Below are 17,985 nucleotides of genomic sequence, written 5' to 3'. Positions count from 1 at the left end.
TCCACCCACCTCGGCCTCCCAAAGTGCTGGGATTACAGGCGTGAGCCACTGCACCTGGCCCATTTCACTCACTTCTCTAATCTTTTTTTTTGGAAAGAGTTTCATCGTTGATGAGTTTTGCTCTGCTGCCCAGGCTGAAGAGCAGTGGCACCATCACAACTCATTGCAGCCACAACCTCTTGGGCTCAAGCGATCCTCTCACCTCAGCCTCCTGAGTAGCTGGGACTACAGGTGCATGCCAGCACATCTGGCTAATATTTAAATTTTTTGTAGAGACAGGGTCTCACTTTGTGGCCTAGGCTGGTCTGTCACTCATGGGTTTAAGTGATTCTCCCATCTTGGCCTTACAAAGTGCTGGGATAACAGGTGTGAGCCACCATGCCTGGCCTCATTTATCTAATTTTTTTGTTTGTTTGCTTTTTGAGAGCCTAGGATCTCCCTGTCGCCCAGGCAGGGGTATAGTGGCAGGATCATGACTTACCACAATGTTGACAAACTAAAACAGATAATTATCTGTTTAGATATTTAAATTATTAAAGTATTTAAGTTATGTGTTGAAATAGTTAAAGTAATTACCTGTAGCTTTATAGGCACACAGCACCACAGCTGCCCAATTTTTAATTTTTTCAAGACAGGGTCTCCCTCTGTTGACCAGGCTGGTCTTAAACTCCTGACTTCAAGCAGTCCTCCCGCCTCAGCCTCTCAAAGTGCTGGGATTACACACAAAGTGCTGTGATTACACACCGGGCTCTAATATTTGAAATGGAAATGTTAAAACTGGCCCCTCCCTTCCTGAAATTAGTTGGGATGATAATCTTTATTTCAGGGTTAGGGTGAGCTTGGAAATATTTTTAAATTTCATCAGGTGATTCTACTTGAAGGCATCTGAAATTCTATAGTTTATGAATGGAACTTCCTTTCACTGAAACTGTGACTGGACCCTTGCTAGCCAGCTGGTGGCTGGTAGACCAGCTGCATCATCAGGAGTTGGTTAGAAATGCAAGTGCTCCGGCCCTGTCCTGGCTTGCTGAGTGAGAACCTGCAGGTAACAAGACTCCCAGGTGGCACTGCTGGCCGAGCGGGAGGAGCACGAGACTACAGGCCCAGGCAGCTTAATGAGTTCCTGGCAAGGAGGAACCAGATACAGGTGTGTTCAGGGCATTTGCTCAGCAGCAGTGGGGAGTGACGCCCACCACAGCTCTGGCTAGTGCCAGCCTCAATGTCCGTATCTGCAGGCGCCTGAGCTCACTGAGGCTCACCTGGTCTCATCAGGAGCTGCTGCCAGGCTTGTGTTAGAGGTGAGGAGTGGCTCAGGTTTCCACACAGTCACTCCGGAGGACGGAAGGCCTCCATTACCAGTAAGAATGATTCTAGATGAATAAGCACGTGGTGTTACAGTGGAGGAGGCAGCATTGGTGCCTTGGGGAGGAGATGGCAGGAGAAGGGGTGGGGCTTAAGCTACCCCACACACTGTCTAGGAAAGGTCATCCTAAAAGGAAAAATACAGAACAAGTGTTCATAAAAGTGTCAAACTGTACTGACAAATCAGAAATGGTATGTGATTCTCCAAGATTTAAAAACCACCAGTCCTAAAGGTTGACAAGGAAAGTTTCCAGACTTTCTGGAGAGCAGCCTGGCCCTTGGGCAGTCAGTGATGAAAATGCTATTTCCCTTTGGTGGTGTGTGGTTCTGCTGTAGACAGCTGTCTGGAATGTGGACTTCTCCAGGAAGTTGAGCGTTGCTCCTGCCTATACCAGGGAAGGATGCTAAGTGCTCATGGATGGGGACATGGTGCGGGACAGGGTGGAACATTTGCAGTGATGCTGGGAAGAGAAGGATACACGAGGTAGAGAACTCATGGAGGTTCTTGGGAGGGTGGTTTGGGGCCAGGATCCTCCCAGAGTCCAGATGGAGTCAAGTTCAGGCAGGGGGTCTGCTGAGCCTTGCTAGGTAGGTATCACTGGGCCTCTGGTCAGGTGGAAAAACTGGCTCTAGATCCTGAGGGGCTTCCCAAGGTCCCCAGCAACCAAATCCAGATGAAAAACCCCTGGGTTATGTACTTCATTACAAAAGTATAATCTCACTGAAAAAAAACATAGAAATGCATAATTTGAAAAAGTCATCCTTAATCCTCCTACCCAGATATAACTCACAATTTGATGACTGTCCATCCAGTATTTTAATTTATCTTGTACATCTACCTGTACATAAAGACCTTTTTAAGCCAAAATTGTAACCCACTTTGCCATTATTAACTCAGGTTTTTGCTTAGTAATGTATCATACATATTTCACTATGTTAAAAAAAAAATAAGCTACTTTTCCGGCCTCTATACCATGCCTCCTTTGGAAGCAGTTGAAGATTCATTAGAATAATCTTTTATTTGTTTAGTTTTTTGAGATGGAGTTTCACTCTTGTTGCCCAGGCTGGAGTACAATGGTGTGATCTCGGCTCACTGCAACCTCCACCTCCTGGGTTCAAGCGATTCTCCTGCCTCAGCCTCCTGAGTAGCTGGGATTACATGTGCCCACCAGCACACCTGGCTAATTTTTCATATTTCTAATAGAGTTGGGGTTTCACCATGTTGGCCAGGCTGGTCTCAAATTCCTGACCTCATGTGATCCTCCTGCCTTGGTCTCCCGAAGTGCTGGGATTAGGCATGAGCCACTGTGCCCACCCAGAATAATCTTTAGAAGTGACTTTCTTGATCAAGGTACATGTTTCAAATTAACATTGCAGAAAGATTTTCCACCAATTTATACTCCTAATGGTATATTTTCTGGTTTTTTTTTTTTTTTTTTGGGTGGTTGAAATTTATTCAACAAATACATATAGGATGCATTGTCTTAAAGCCAGGCAATTTTCCTAAAAGAATAACCACATAAAAAGGGTGCTAACCAAGAGCTAGAGTGTCCTGACCCTTTGAGGTATGTCTAAAGTATAGAAATAGAATGGTAATGTTGATGCTGTTGGCATGTTTCTTTGTAGTAAGATTGTTTAAAATAATACATAGACATAAAATGTATGACGAAAATAGCACAGCACCGAAGAAAGGAGTAATGGAAGTCTACTGTCAAGATTCTTACACTATTACTTGAAGGCAGATTGTGATGAATTAAAGATGCGAAACATATATAAAAGTGTTAAGCAATTTTTAGGTATGAACCTTTAAAGCAATACAAAAATGTGAAACAGAAATAAACAGCCAATGTAGGAGACAAAATAAGAGTTCTAAGGAATACTTAATCTAAGAATCCTGAAAAGGAAGGAAAAGGGAACAGAGAACTTATGAGATGGACAAATACAAAATGCTAGTAGGTTGAAAATAACCATGTCAATAATTACATTTATTGCAGATTGTCTGTCTCACCTCAAACTAAAAGAAAAGCAAGCTAAACCCAAAGGAAGCAGAAGAAAGGAAATAATAAAGATGAGAGTAGAAATAAATGAATAGAAAAATAATAGAGAAAATCAATAAAACCAACGGTTCATTCTTTGAAAAGATCAACAAAATTGACACATCTTTAGCAAGTCTAAGGAATAATATGTTCAAATAACTAAAATCAAGAATGAAAGAGGTGATGGCACAGCTGACTGTACAGAATACAAAGTATCAGTGCCATGGATTGTTTGCCAACAGATGAACCTTGATAAAATGGAGAAATTCCTAGGACAAACAGATTAAATCAGTAATCAAACTTTCAACAAAGGAAAGCCAAGGCTTGGGAATCCTGCTAAACTTTTACAGAATTATCACCATCACAATTTTTTTTTTTTTTTTTTTTTGACGCAGAGTCTCACACTGTTGCCTGGGCTGGTGTGCAGTGGCACAATCTTGGCTTGCTGCAACCTCTGCCTCCTGGGTTCAAGTGATTCCCTTGCCTCAGCCTCCCAGTAGCTAGGATTACAGGTGCCTGCCACCACATCCGGTTAATTTTTTGTATTTTTAGTCGAGACGGCGTTTTACTGGGTTGGCCGGGCTGATCTCAAACTCCTGATCTTGTGATCTGCCCCCGTCAGATTCCCAAAGTGCTGGATCACGAAATCTTTCAAAAAATACAAGGCAGAACATTTCCCAACTCACCCTGAGGCCAGCATTACCTGACACCAAAACAAAGCTACCACAAGAAAAAACTAGATCAATATCATATGAATGTAGATGTAAAAATCCTCAAAAAACTGGCAAAACAAATCCAGCAACATATAAAAAGGATTGTACACTGACAAAGTGGGATTTATCGCAGGAATGGAAAGTTGGTTTAATATCCAAAAATCTGTCAATGTAATACACCCTATCAATAGAATAAAGGACAAAGTCCACATGATGATTTACAGATGCAGAAAAAGCACTGGACAAAATCCAGCACCTTTTCAAGATAGAAAATAAGAATGGAAGGGGGCTGCTTCAACCTGATAAACAGCATCGATGAAAAACCACAGCATTACCCGCTAAGGTTGGGAACAAAACAAGAATGCTCTTGCCACGTCTATTCCAACATTGTACTGGAAGTTACGAGCCAGGACAATTAAGCAAGAAAAGAAAGAAGGCATCCAGATCGGAAAGGAAGCATCAAAACTCTCTAGTCACAGATGACATGATTTATACCTAGAAAATCTTAAGGAATTGACACATTTAAAAAATCACCAATCAGAACTTATAAATGAGGTCAGCAAGGTTGCAGAATATATGTTCAACATAGGAAAGCCAGTGTTTCTGTACACTAGCAGTCTGAACAACCTGAAAATGAAATTAAGAAAATAATTCCATTTACAATTGCATCAAAAAGAGTGAAATATGTAGGAATAAATTTAACAAAAGAAGGGCTATACTTGTTCACCGAAAACTACAAATAGCTTGTTGAAAGGCATTGCAAACCTAAATATATAAATGTCCCAGGTTCATGGATTGGAAGATAACTTTCCCAAACTGACTGATAGAGTTAGTTAGGCTTTGTGTCTCCACCCAGATCTCATCTTGAATTGTAATCCCCCTAATCCCCACATGTCAAGGGACAGACAAGGTGGAGGTAATTGAATCATGGGAGCAGTTCCCCCCATGCTATTCTTGTGATAGTGAGTTCTCACAAGATCTGATGGTTTTATAAGGGGCTCTTCCCACTTCACTTGGCACTTCTTGCCACCTTGGGAAAAAGGTTCCTGCTTCATCTTCGCCTTCCACCATGATTGTAAGTTTCCTGAGGTCTCCCCAGCCACACTGAACTGTGAGTCAATTAAACTTCTTTCCTTTTGAAAGCACCCGGGCTCAGGCAGTTCTTTATAGCAATATGAAAATGGACTAATATACTGCTCTGCAGTGTTTAGGAGAATGTGGAGAAACTGGAAGCCCCATACATTGCTAGTGGGATTGTAAACAGGCACAGCCTTTATGGAAAACAGCCTGGCAGTTCCTCAAAATGTTGAACATAGGAGTTGACCTAGCAATTCTCCTCCTAGGTCTATACTCAAGAGAATTAAAACAAAAAATCTGCACACATAAAGCTAATGTGTTCATAGCATTGTTCATAAGACCCAAAAAGTGGACACAAGCCAGATGTTCATCAGCTGTAAGCAAAACTGGTGAATCCACACAATATTACTTGGCAATACAAAGGCATGAAGTGCTGACACACTACAACCTGGATGAACCTCGGCAATATGCTAGGTGGAAGAAGGCAGACACAAAAGGCCACACGTGGTGTGATTCCATTTACATGAAACATCCTGAACAGGTAGATCCATAGAGAGATTAGCAGGAAACCATTCACAGTGGTTTCAGGAGCTTGAGGGGGGAGGAGGGGGATGGGTGAAACGAGGAGTGGCTGAAAATGAGTATAGGGTTTCTTTTGAAGGTGATAATAATGTTCTGGAATTGGATAATCGTGATGGTTGTACAAGTGTACTAAAACCTGAATTGCATACTTTAAAATGGTAAATGTTATGGTGTGTGAATTACATCTCAGCACAAATATCATGAGGAATCTCATGCATCCCCCTCTAAAATTACACTTACAAACCAAAAGCACGAGCAAGGGAAAACAAGCAAATTGCCTACTGCAAAATTAAAAGACAGATATTGTTAGGCTGGACTATAAAGCCATACACAACTATATACTGTTGCTTATGAGAAATATAAAGACAAAAGTGAAAAGATGGAGAAAAATACACCATGGTAATGCACACATCAAAATAAACCTGAAGCAGCTCTATTAATATTAGACAAAGGAGATCTCAGAGCAAAGAATATTGCAAGGGACAAAGAGAGTCATTTGATAATGATAAAGGGGTAATTCATTAAAAGGATATAACAATACTAAATACCTATGCACCTAATAACAGAGCTTCAAAATACAGGAAATATAGGAAGGAAAAATGGATAAAACTGCAAGGGGAAATAGACAAATCCACAGTGGCAATTGGGGCTTTCAGTAACCCTCTCAGGAACAAGGCACAGGTGTCCTCTCCCTTCTGTTCAATATATTACACTGTGGATTCTGGCCAGTGCAACAAGGCAAGAGAAAGAAAAGGCCTCCAGGGTGGAAAAGAAGAAGGCTTTCTTCACAGATTATATGTTTCCCTATGTAGAAAATCCTAAGGAGTCTACCACAAAGCTACTGGAACTAATAATTGAGTTTTGGGAAGGTAGCATTCTACAAAGTCAATATAGAAGAGTCAGTTGTATTCCTATATGCCAAGAATGAACACTTGGAATGGGAAATTTGGAAAACACCACCATATACAGTACCATCAAATACATGAAATACTTGGGGGTATATTTGACAAAAGATGAGCAAGCTCTGTAATTGAAAGCTACAAAACGTTGCTGTGAGAATTAAAGATGTAAATAAATGAGAGATACACTGAGCAGATTGGAAGAGTCGATATTGTTAAGACATCAGTTCTCCCCAGGTTGATGTACAGACTCAACACAATTCCAACCAAAATATCAGGGAGCCTTTTTTGGGAGAGTGGGGATAGGGATAAACATTGACAAGCTAGTTCTAGAAGTTATATGAAAATACAAAGGATCTAGCATAGCCAAAACAACTTTGGAAAAGTGCACCAAGCTACTCCTGATACCAAGAAATATTATAAAGCTACAGTAGCAAAGGCAGTGTTGTATAGTCATAAATATAGACCTGTTGTAGATCCAGGGAAAACAGTAGAAAGTTCAGAAAGACTACACATTTATGGTCAATGGATTTCCAACAAAGGCACTTAAGCAGTTTTATGGGGAAAGCATAATGATTTTTGGTTGTGTGTGTGTGTGTGTGTGTGTGTTTTGAGATAGTCCAGCTCTGTCACCCACACTGGAGTGCAGTGGCCACAATTATAGCTTACAGCAGCCTCGACCTCCTGAGATCCAGGAATCCTCCCACCTGAGCCTCCTTAGTAACTGGAACCACAGGCATGTGCTGCTGCATGCATCCAATTTTTTATTTTTTTATTTTTAGTTTTAAAATTTATTTATTTTGAGACAGAGTCTCGCTCTGTCGCCCAGGCTGGAGTGCAGTGGCGTGATCTCCGCTCACTGCAAGCTCCACCTCCCGGGTTCACACCATCCTCCTGCCCCAGCCTCCCGAGTAGCTGGGACTACAGGCAGCCGCCACCACGTCCGGCTAATTTGTATTTTTAGTAGAGACGGGGTTTCACCGTGTTAGCCAGGATGGTCTCGATCTCCTGACCTCGTGATCCACCTGCCTCGGCCTCCCAAAGTGCTGGGATTACAGGCGTGAGTCACTGTGCCCGGCCTAATTTTTTGCTTTTTGTAGAGATGGGGTCTTGCTGTGTTGCCCAGGCTGGTCTCTGACTCCTGCTCAAGAACTCCTCCTGTCCCAGTCTCCCAGTGTTGGGATTACAGGCAGGAGCCACCACACTGGCCCAATAAAGAAGCTTTGTGTGGTAGGTAGAATAATTGTCCTCAAAGATTGCCAGGTCCAAATCTCTGGACCTTGTGAATATGTCACATTACATGACAATAGGGACTTCGCAGAAGTAAGTGCAGGATCTTGGATGGGGGATCCTGGATTATCTAGGTGGACACAATCTAATCTCATGAGCCCTTAAAAGTCAAGACTATTCTTTGGCTATGGTTGGTCAGAGAATGATGTGATGGAAGGAAGGACAGGCATGAGAGGGACTCCAGTCCCTCATTTCTGGGGTTGAAAAAGGCATGAGCCAAGATATGGGGGAAGCCTCTGTAGGCTGAGAAGGACCTCTGACTGACAGAAGGGAAACAGAGACCTCAGTGCTACAACTGCATGAAACAATTCTGCCAGTAGCCCATGTGGGCAAGGAGACGGATTCTCCCCTGGAGCTTCTGGAAAGGAAGGCAGCCCTGCTGACACCCTGATTTCAGTCAGGAGAGCCCTTGTATCAAATTTCTGACCTATGGAACTGTGATGAAATACATCTGTGTTATTTTAATTCCCTCAAACTGTGGTCATGTGTTACGGCAGCACTAGAAAATTGACGTATGTTATAACTCTATAATAAGGAACGACCCAGTTTAACCATGGGCAAAAGAGGCGAACAGACACTTTACCAAAGAAGATTGATGGATGACAGATAAGTGGGGGAAAAGATGTTCAACATCAATAGTCATTAGGGGAGTGTAAGAGCCACAGTGAGATACACAGTCACTAGAATGGCTAAAAGGAAACAGACCACGCCAATGCTGGCCCGGATACGCAGCCCCTGCCAACTCCCCTGCACAGTCGGGAGGAATGCAGAATGGTGCAGCGATTTGGAAACAGTTTGGCAGCCTCTTAAACAATGAATAGTTTACCCCCCATATGATCTGACCACATCATCCTTGCTATTTGCCCAAGAGAAACAAAATAATGTCAAAGACTTGTCCATGACTGCTCATAGCAGCTTTATTCATAATAGCCAAAAATTGCAGAGAGGGGCTGAGGGTGATGGCCCACGTTTGTAATCCCAGCACTTTCAGAGGCCAAGGCAGGAGGATGACTTGAGGCCAGGAGTTCCAGACCAGCCTGGGAAACACAGTGAGACACCATCTCTACAAAATATTTAAAAAATTAGCCCCATGTGTTGGTGCATGCCTGTAGTCCCAGCTGCTCAGGAGGGTGAGGTGGGAGGATCACTTCAACCCATGAGGTTGAGGCTATGGTGAGCTATGATGGTGCCACTGCACTCCTGCTTGGGTGACAGAGCAAGACCCTGTTTTTGTTTTGTTTTGTTTTTTGAGATGGAGTCTCGCTCTGTTGCCCACGCTGGAGTGCAATGGCACGATCTCGGCTCACAGCAAACTCCGCCTCCTGGATTCAAGCAATTCTCCTGCCTCAGCCTCCCAAGTAGCTGGGATTACAGGCGCCCACCACCACGCCCGGCTAATTTTTGTATTTTTAGTAGAGATGGGGTTTCCCCATGTTGGCCAGGCTAGCCGTGAACTCCTGACCTCAGGTGATCTGCCTGCCTCAGCCTCCCAAAGTGCTGGGATTACAGGCATGAGCCACCACGCGCAGCCAAGACCCTGTCTTTAAACAAACAAACAAAAAAATCAAAAACAATTCTGATATCCATAAAGGACAGATAAAGAAATGGTGGCATTTGCATACAACGGAAAACCATTTAGCCACTAAAAAGGATGAGTTATTGATGGATAAATCTCAAAGAAATTATGTTGAGTAGTGTGTGACCAAAAAATTCCCCTTTATACAAAATTCTATAAAATACAAAGAAATATATTTTGACAAAAAACATACCAGTGGTTTCCATTCAGTGGGTGGCTGGAGACTGGAGTGAGGGGATTCCAAAGAGGAGAAGGAAACTTTGAGGGTGATGGAGATGGTCACCATCTTAACTGTAGAGCTGGTTCACAGACATTCACATGTCAAAACGGATCAATTTGCACGTTTTAAATATGTGCGGTGCATTGTCCATTGATTATATTCTCTCACGTGGGCATCACCGACAGGAGTTCTGTCTATTTCAGTCACCGTTTCACCCAACTCCTGGAACAGAGCCTGACGCAGGGTGGGTGCCCAGCACACGTGGGGAAGAACAGTGAGTGTCCGGCTGCACGCAGGGTTCTGACTGTGCTTCCAGCCCGGATGCTCTGCTCTTCCCACACACCCTCTTCCTTGTGAGGCAGCTGGAAGCACTCTGTTGCCTGCATTCCCGGTTCCCGACGTCACACCTGGGTTGTTTGGGAGGCCAAGGGAACAGCTGTAGGTGCCACTGCAGAAGTCCGTCTTCTCTGCTAATGCTGAGCTTTTTTCTCTCTTGTCCCTGGCATGCAAATGACCAGCCTGTTCACATTCCACCCTCTCACCTGGGCCTTCCCTCTGGCCCTCACCCACCATAATCCTGGTCATGTGGCCTTCTGCAGGCAAGTATGTGGGGGTGGGGTGGTATAGGGGCACCATCCCTTGTCCTAGCTCCTCTCGGAGCCTCCACCAGATCAGGAAGAGCAGGCAGAAGGCCCACAGGGCCCCACAGTGGCCGCCAGAGGGCTTCTCTGCAGGCCATGTAACGGATTATTGATGTCATCGATTTGCAAAAAGGAAAGCTGGGCCTTTGTGGAGACACACCTGGAGGCTGCTGCCAGGCAGCACTGATTCTTCCTTGGAGTGGGCTGGGAAGGCAATCGTCTTCCGAACGCTAAGGACCTGTGGGCTCCACGCCGGGCCTTTGACTAATGTCTTACACTTGGAGATTCTCTGCTGCTTTCTATCATCAGCCCTGGCTTTCTGATCCATTCCCCACCAGGCAAGGAAAGAAAGGAAGCGTTTATATTAATCTATACCAATGTAAACGGGAAAGAACGCACCACCCCTTGCAGGACCAGCCACAGAATTTGCCAAGGGCCCGTCACAAAATGAACAAGGCTGTGGGGCCCCTTGTTCAAAAGTTATTCACAATTTCAAGATGGTGACCGTGGAGCATTAAACCCAGCTGCAGCCTGCTGAGCTCGGGGCCTGTGGGCCTGCATGGGTCACACCTGTGAAGCTGGCCCAGCCACACGCAGTGACTCATTGCCCAGAACATCAGCCAAGAGCGTTTTGTCACCAACAGCAGGCCTTGTTTTAGAGGATGAGCTGGGACAGATATGAGGAGGCTGAGCCACGAGACTCCCCGGATGCCTTCTCCCAGGGCGGAGGGTGCCAGCTTGAACGCTCCCCGGCACTAAGACGTCTCCACTACAAGGCTGCCTGGGGTCCACATCCACATTGCTTTATTTTTATTTGAGATGGACTTTCGCTCTTGTTGCCTAGGCTGGAGTGCAGTGGCGTGATCTCGGCTCACCACAACCTCCGCCTCCCGGGTTCAAATGATTCTCCTGTCTCAGCCTCCTGAGTAGCTGGGATTACAGGCATGCACCACCACACCTGGCTCATTTTGTATTTTTAGTAGAGACAGGGTTTCTCCATGTTGGTCAGGCTGGTCTCCAACTCCCAACCTCAGGTGATCCGCCCACCTAGGCCTCCCAAAGTACTGGGATTACAGGCGTGAGCCACCACACCTGGCCTATTGCTTTAAAATTCACCTAAGTTCAATAGGGTCCCACTGAGGCAGGGCCTGTATCAGGCACTGGTGAGAAACAGATGAAGCTGCCTTGAGGTGCCCACAGGCCAGCGTCCCATATAATGGGCTGTACCGTGTGGACCACCCTGATGAGACCCCTGGCCTCTCAGAGGATGGAAACAACTCCTCTCCCCCCCTCCAACCCTGTCCCTTCCCACACAGGGAGCACTGTCCCACCCCATGCCGACCTCCTCACTCAGGACTCCTGATAGCCCTGTCCTATGGTCTGAAGGTTTGCCCCTCCCCCAAATTCCTATGTTGAAACCTAATCCCCAATGACATGGTTTTAAGAGGTGGGGCTGGCCGGACATAGTGCCTCATGCTTGTAATCCCAGCACTTTGAGAGGCTGAGGCAGGCAGATAACCTGAGGTCAGGAGTTCAAGACCAGCCTGGCCACCATGGGGAAATCCCATCTCAATTAAAAATACAAAGAAACTAAAATACAAATACAACTAAAAATCCAATTAGCCAGGCATGGTGGCGGATGCCTGTAATCCTAGCTACTCGGGAGGCTGAGGCAGGAGAATCACTTGAACCTGGGAGGCAGAGGTTGCAATAAGCCAAGATTGCACCATTGCACTACAGCCTGGGTGACAAGAGTGAAACTTGGTCTCAAAAAAAAAAAAAAAAAAACAGAAGTGGTGGGGCTGTTGGGAGGTGATGAGTCCTGAGGGCCCTCCATCCTCATCAGTGGCATTTAGCGCTCAAGGGAGCTTGTCTTCACCTTCTACCACGATGATGGAGAGTGCGCCATTTATGATACAGACAGCAGCCCTCACCAGACACAGAACCTGCCTCGATCTTGGACTTCCCAGCCTCCAGCCCTGTGAGAAATCCATTTCTGTTGTTTATAAGTTACCCAGTCTTGGGTATTTCGTTACAGCAGCCAAGGAAGGGTCAGATCCTACAAGGGGCTAAGGCTACATTGGCCCTGCCAGGCTGGGCGGTGGCACAGAAGGTGAGGACGCTGATGGTCGGTCCAGGCTGGCCGAGGCTACCACGCTCCATCAACCCTCCCTGACCGTCTTGGGTGTCAACTGCAGACCTGGTGAGCCTGGCAGAGCGTTAGGGCAGGTCGCCCTTGGCACCGAGACCAGGCACGCTGCTGGCCTCAAGACAAACGTTCCTGCTTCTTAACCCCACATGGGACTAGGATGAGGGGAGGAAGTAACATATGTTATTGTCACTACTACGTCCACCTTACAGAGGAACTTTAGGGCGCGAGATGACTTAGTGATGTCAATCTGGATGGTAAAAGTCGCACACGGGGGTCAGGCCCTGGCCTGTGACGTGGCAGAAGAGCAGTGTCCGCTTCTATAAAAGCTGACCCAGAAGACAATAGTGCTGGTCACCCAGGTAGACACACTGCCCCCCAGGGATGTCATGCTGCTCCACGGGGAAGTCACTGTACTTTCTGCTCCTGGTTTTCAGGAAGGTGGCAAAAGTAATCCATCGCTCTGCAGAGGACTTTGGGGTTGGCCACTTCTTTTGTTTTTTTTTTGAGATGGAGTCTCACTCTGTCGCCCAGGCTGGACTGCAGTGGCGTGATCTCAGCTCACTGCAGCCTCTGCCTCCCAGATTCAAGCAATTCTCCTTCCTCAGCCTCCTGAGTAGCTACGATTACAGGCGCATGCCACCACGCCCAGCTAATTTTTGTATTTTTAGTAGAGATGGGGTTTTGCCACGTTGGTCAGGCTGGTCTTGGACTCCTGGCCTCGTGATCCGCCTGCCTTGGCCTACCAACGTGCTGGAATTGCAGGCATGAGCCACCGCGCCCGGCCTTTTTTTTTTTTTTTTTTGAGATGGAGTCTCTCTCTGTCGCCCAGGCTGGAGTGCAGGGCCCAGAGCCCATCTCTCTCAGCCAGAATGACCAGCGTGCATCAATCTCTCCTGTGTTTGGGGTTCGTACGCCAACATGCATGAACATTATCATGTTGACAGCTACCACCTACTGCCTGTTTTCTACGGCCCCAGCTTTGCAGTGACTGTTTTATAAACAGTAACTCATTTGCTTCTCCTAACAACCGTATACAGTAAAGCCATTACCATCCCCATTTTTTAATGAATAAACACTAGTCGGACCATCAGAACGGACTCCAGAGACAGCTGTAGTGGTGTGAATGGTGGTTCCCCTTCAAAGACACATCCACCTGGAACCCATCCAGATGACCTTTTTTGGGAAAAGGGCCTTTGCAGATATAAGTTAATGATTTCAAGATCAGATCATCCTGGTTATCCAGGTGGGCCCTAAATGCAACAGCAAGTGTTTTTATAGGAGACAGGACGAGAAGAGACCCCCCGAAGACAGAGGCAGACAGTGGAGCCATGTGGGCCGCGGGAAGCTGGAAGAGGTGGGGAAGAGGGAGCTGCGCTCACCGGCCCGCATGGCGCTGTTGGTGAGCCGGGGGCTGTGCAGCACCTCCTCCTCGTCCAGCTGGCACAGCACCTTGGCCTGGCGCAGGTAGGGGGTGAGGCGGCTGGGGCAGATGCAGCATACGATCCTGTGGCGGTGGCTCTCCATCATCTCCCACAGTGTCTCCTCGTCCAGTGCCGTGAGTGCTGAGTCCCTGCGGCACAGTTCCCCCATTGCTGGGCGCTGGGAGGACCCTAGGAGGGGTGGCCATGGGGGTGGAGTTGTCAGGGAAGCAGGACCCCAGGATAGCCAGGGTGACACCGTTTTAAAATCAACTCCATCGTAAAATTAGCAAGGCGCACTCTTTGCCAGTCAGAACCCACGGTCCTGGGATGTTTATGGCAGAGGAAGCATTCCAGTGGCCATTTGCCATTCTGGTTTCTCCCTCTGTGTAAGATTGAGTGCCACGGCCCCACCTGCTCTACCCCAATCCTAAGCAATAAAGTCACTAAATCACACTTTGTTGTGTCAGTTACAGCTTTTTCTAAAAAATCAAAGTAAATAAATACTTTTTTTTTTTTTTTTAGAAATTCATCTAAAATAATGGTAGTAGGCTAGGCGTATTGGCTCACGCCTATAATCCCAGCACTTTGAGAGGCGAAGGGGGAAGGATTGCTCAAGCCTAGGAGTTCGAGACCAGCCTGGCAAATATGGTGAAACCCTGTCTCTACTAAAAATACAAAAATTAGTCAGGCATGGTGGTATGCACCTGCAATCCCAGCTACTTAGGAGACTGAGGCAGGAGGATCACTTGAGCCTGGGATACAGAGGTTGTGGTGAGCTGAGATTGTGCCACTGCACTCCAGCCTGGGTGACAGAGGGAGACCCTGTCCCGGTAAACAAACACACAAACAAACAAACAACAGTAAGGGTGCTGCACTTTGGAAATGCTGCTTTATATGTTCTTTATGAAAGGTAATTTTCATTAGAAGCAAGACTGTCGGCTTCTCTAGAGCCGAGATCGTGCCACTGCACTCCAGCCTGGGCAACAGAGCAAGACTCTGTCTAAAAAACCAAAAAAAAAGTTCCCATTGTTTTCAACTACGCAGCAGGTGGTCCCTTGTTTGTAGCAGCCCAGGACAGTGACACAGAGGACTGCGCGGAGGACTCCACTTGAGGGAAATGTGCTGGGGAGTGACACTGGGCACAAGTGCCTCGCAGAAGACACTTCAGGGTAGTAACGGCCAGCACGGCTCAGCTACGGGGGGTGTGGGCTTACAAAGATGGCGAGGCAGACAGAGGGTGGACAGGTCCCCGAAAGGGCTGAGCTGCAGCTGATCTGGGGCCGCCACCAGGGCTGATGTCCCAAGCCCAGGTCTGTCTGGACAGAATACATGAAGCAGGTCGCCGTTACAGCCCGGAACACCTGCTCTTCAGGGGACATGCTGGCTAGTGCAGACTCTAAGAGCTGTTGGAGATCATCAGCCATCACCTGCCCAGCCTCCCATCCCAGCGAAAGATGAGCTGTGTCCCCCACTGTGCCCCTGCCTGAGCCCCTCTCTGGCATCAACATAAGGCCATTAGCCCATTAATCCATCTAAATAATTTTAAAATGTTTTAAAACTGTGCACTGTTTTCAGCATATTAAAAAATCCTGCAAATAACAAATACCCTGCAAATAACAAATATCCACATACGTACCGTGCGGATTCAACCATCTTGACATTCTGCACTTCAGGTTTCTTTTTAAGGAAACGCGAGGCAGATGGCGCCTTTTTGTTCTCTTCAGTCCCTCTTCCCTCCCTCTCTGGCCAGACATTCTAAAATCATTTAAAAATGATTTTTTTTTGAGGTAGGGTCTCACTCTGTTGCCCAGGCTGGAACGCAGTAGCGTGATCGTGGCTCACTGCAGCCTTGAGCTCCCAGACCCAAGCAATCCTCCCACCTCAGCCTCTCAAGTAGCCGAGACCGCAGGCATGCGCCACCATGCCTGGCTTATTTTTTAATTTTTGTAGAGATGGAATCTCTGTATGTTGCTCAGGCTGGTCTCGAACTTCTGGGCTCAGGTGATCTGTCTACCTCAGCCTCTGAAAGTGCTGGGATTACAGTCCAGCCTAAAAATGATATTTTAAAAATCATTTCCTACAAGTGGAAGTGTGTATAAACAGTACATAGCATCTTTGCGTGATACTTCATGCAGACAGCAGCTTTACATCAACAGTGCCTTCAGTGTTAGCTGGAACTTCACAGAAACTATCGTTCTGTGCAAGGCTGTACGGCTTCTGAGGTTTCTCATACTGATACATGCAGCTTGATACATGCACGGTCCTTTAAACTGTGCACTGGATTCAATGATATGAATAACCACAGTGGACTTACGCTCCTGTGGGAGGATATCAGGTTGTGCCTAATTTTTCTCCACTGCTCACAGAGCTGCAGCCACCGCCTTTGTTAATCTCCTGGGCACAGGTGGGAGCGATTCCTCACAGACCCATGAATTCCTGTGACTTGATTCTTTTCATTTGGAATGAGAGGCTGGACCACTGGAGACAGATGCCTCTTGCAGGGATCTGTATGCTAAAAATACTTGAAAATCGGAGCAAATCAACACCTGTCATCTGAAAAATGGAAAATGGGCTGGGCGCAGTGGCTCATGCCTGTAATCCCAGCACTTTGGGAGGCCAAGGCGGGCAGATCACCTGAGGTCGGGAGTTTGAGACTAGCCTGACCAACATGGCGGAACCCTGTCTCTAAAAATACAAAAATTAGCCAGGCATGGTGACGGGTGCCTGTAGTCCCAGCTACTTGAGAAGCTGAGGCAGGAGAATCGCTTGAACCTGGGAGGCGGAGGTTGCAGTAAGCTGAGATTGCATCATTGCACTCCAGCCTGGGTGACAGAGTGAGACTCCATCTCAAAAACTAAAAGATAAAAATAAAACATGGAAAATGATCGTTGGAGAGTCGTGTGTGCAGGAGCAGCGCCACGAGCCGTCCCAGGAGCCGGGTCTCCGGAAGTACTCACCAAGGTTCTCAGGTTTGCTTTTTCAGGAGCTCCGTGCAGCAGGGTGGGGTCCACAGTCCCCGCAGTGTCTCCAAAGCCCAGTGTGGTGCCAGCTGCCTCCTTTCTCTGCGGGCTGCTGGGTGGGACGGAGCTGGGCAGAAGGAAGAGCCTGAAGCCAAAGCAGCACCAGGTGAATGGACCGTGATTTCAAAGCCATGTGACCTGTTCCAAAACTCAAAGTTCGGTCACAACCACCGCAAGCGGCGGGGAAAAGACGTCAGACTCGGATCCGGGAAATAACTCGACGGACCTTTGACCCCTGTGGTTTTCCCAGTAACTATTGAAGCTTCCTTAGCACTTGGAAGCAGACTTCTAGAATGGACCTGGGCTTTGAACCCTAGACTACCAAGGAGAGTTGACAGGCGCAGTAGTTATCCAAAGCACCCACAGGCCTGTCTGCGGCTCCCCACAGGGCCAGGCCACTCGTACCCTTCTGCTGAGTCTCCTTGCCCCGAAGGAAGAACAGCTGGAGAGGACAGTGACGGGCACAGAGGCCGGGGTGGGCAGGTGAGGAGGAGAGGAGAACCAGCCGAGGGCAGCTCTGCCTCATTCCTTCTGATCTCAGTCCTGTTTCTCACTGGAACAGGTGATTGAGGCTTGCGAGTCAGGGTGTCACTGATGGTGGCCCCCCGCTGAAGAATGCTGAAGCCTTGACCCCCAGTACCTGTAAGTAGGACCTCATTTGGGAATAAGTCTCTGCCAGCGTAATCAAGTTGAGGTCATTAGGGTGGGTCCTAGTCCAGGGATGGGTGCCCTTATAAAAGAGGAGAAGGGCTGGGTGCAGTGGCTCAGGCCTGTAATCCCACACTTTGAAAGGCCAAGGCGGGCAGATTGCTTGAGCTCAGGAGTTTGAGACCAGCCTGGGCAACACAGTGAGACCTTGTCTCTGCTAAAATCTGCTAAAAAAAATTTTTTTTTTGAGACAGAGTCTTGCTCTTGTCTCCCAGGCTGCAGCGCAATGGCACAATCTTGGCTCACTGCAACCTTTGTCTCCCGGGTTCAAGCAATTCTCCTGCCTCA

The 17,985-nt window shown here is 47.1% G+C and overlaps 1 long non-coding RNA gene across 2 annotated transcripts in view; it reads right to left on the bottom strand.

Annotated features, from left to right (window-relative positions):
- Nucleotides 1-61: 61 nt before the first annotated feature.
- LOC134729472 (uncharacterized) overlaps nucleotides 62-17,985 on the bottom strand; it is a 30,875-nt gene continuing 12,951 nt past the window's right edge. Inside the window, exons 2-3 of one of the 2 annotated variants that reach the window (XR_010110590.1) lie at nucleotides 12,756-17,074; nucleotides 62-10,711 (exon numbers count right to left, since the gene is read on the bottom strand). This is a non-coding gene — a long non-coding RNA (uncharacterized LOC134729472). Of the gene's footprint in view, nucleotides 17,075-17,985 lie in introns of both variants that reach the window. The other variant, XR_010110589.1, reaches the window with a different exon arrangement.

The sequence above is a fragment of the Pan paniscus genome, chromosome 19 (assembly GCF_029289425.2).
Source record: "Pan paniscus chromosome 19, NHGRI_mPanPan1-v2.0_pri, whole genome shotgun sequence".
NCBI classification, from domain to species: domain Eukaryota; kingdom Metazoa; phylum Chordata; class Mammalia; order Primates; family Hominidae; genus Pan; species Pan paniscus.
This window is presented reverse-complemented; position numbering and strand designations above follow the sequence as displayed.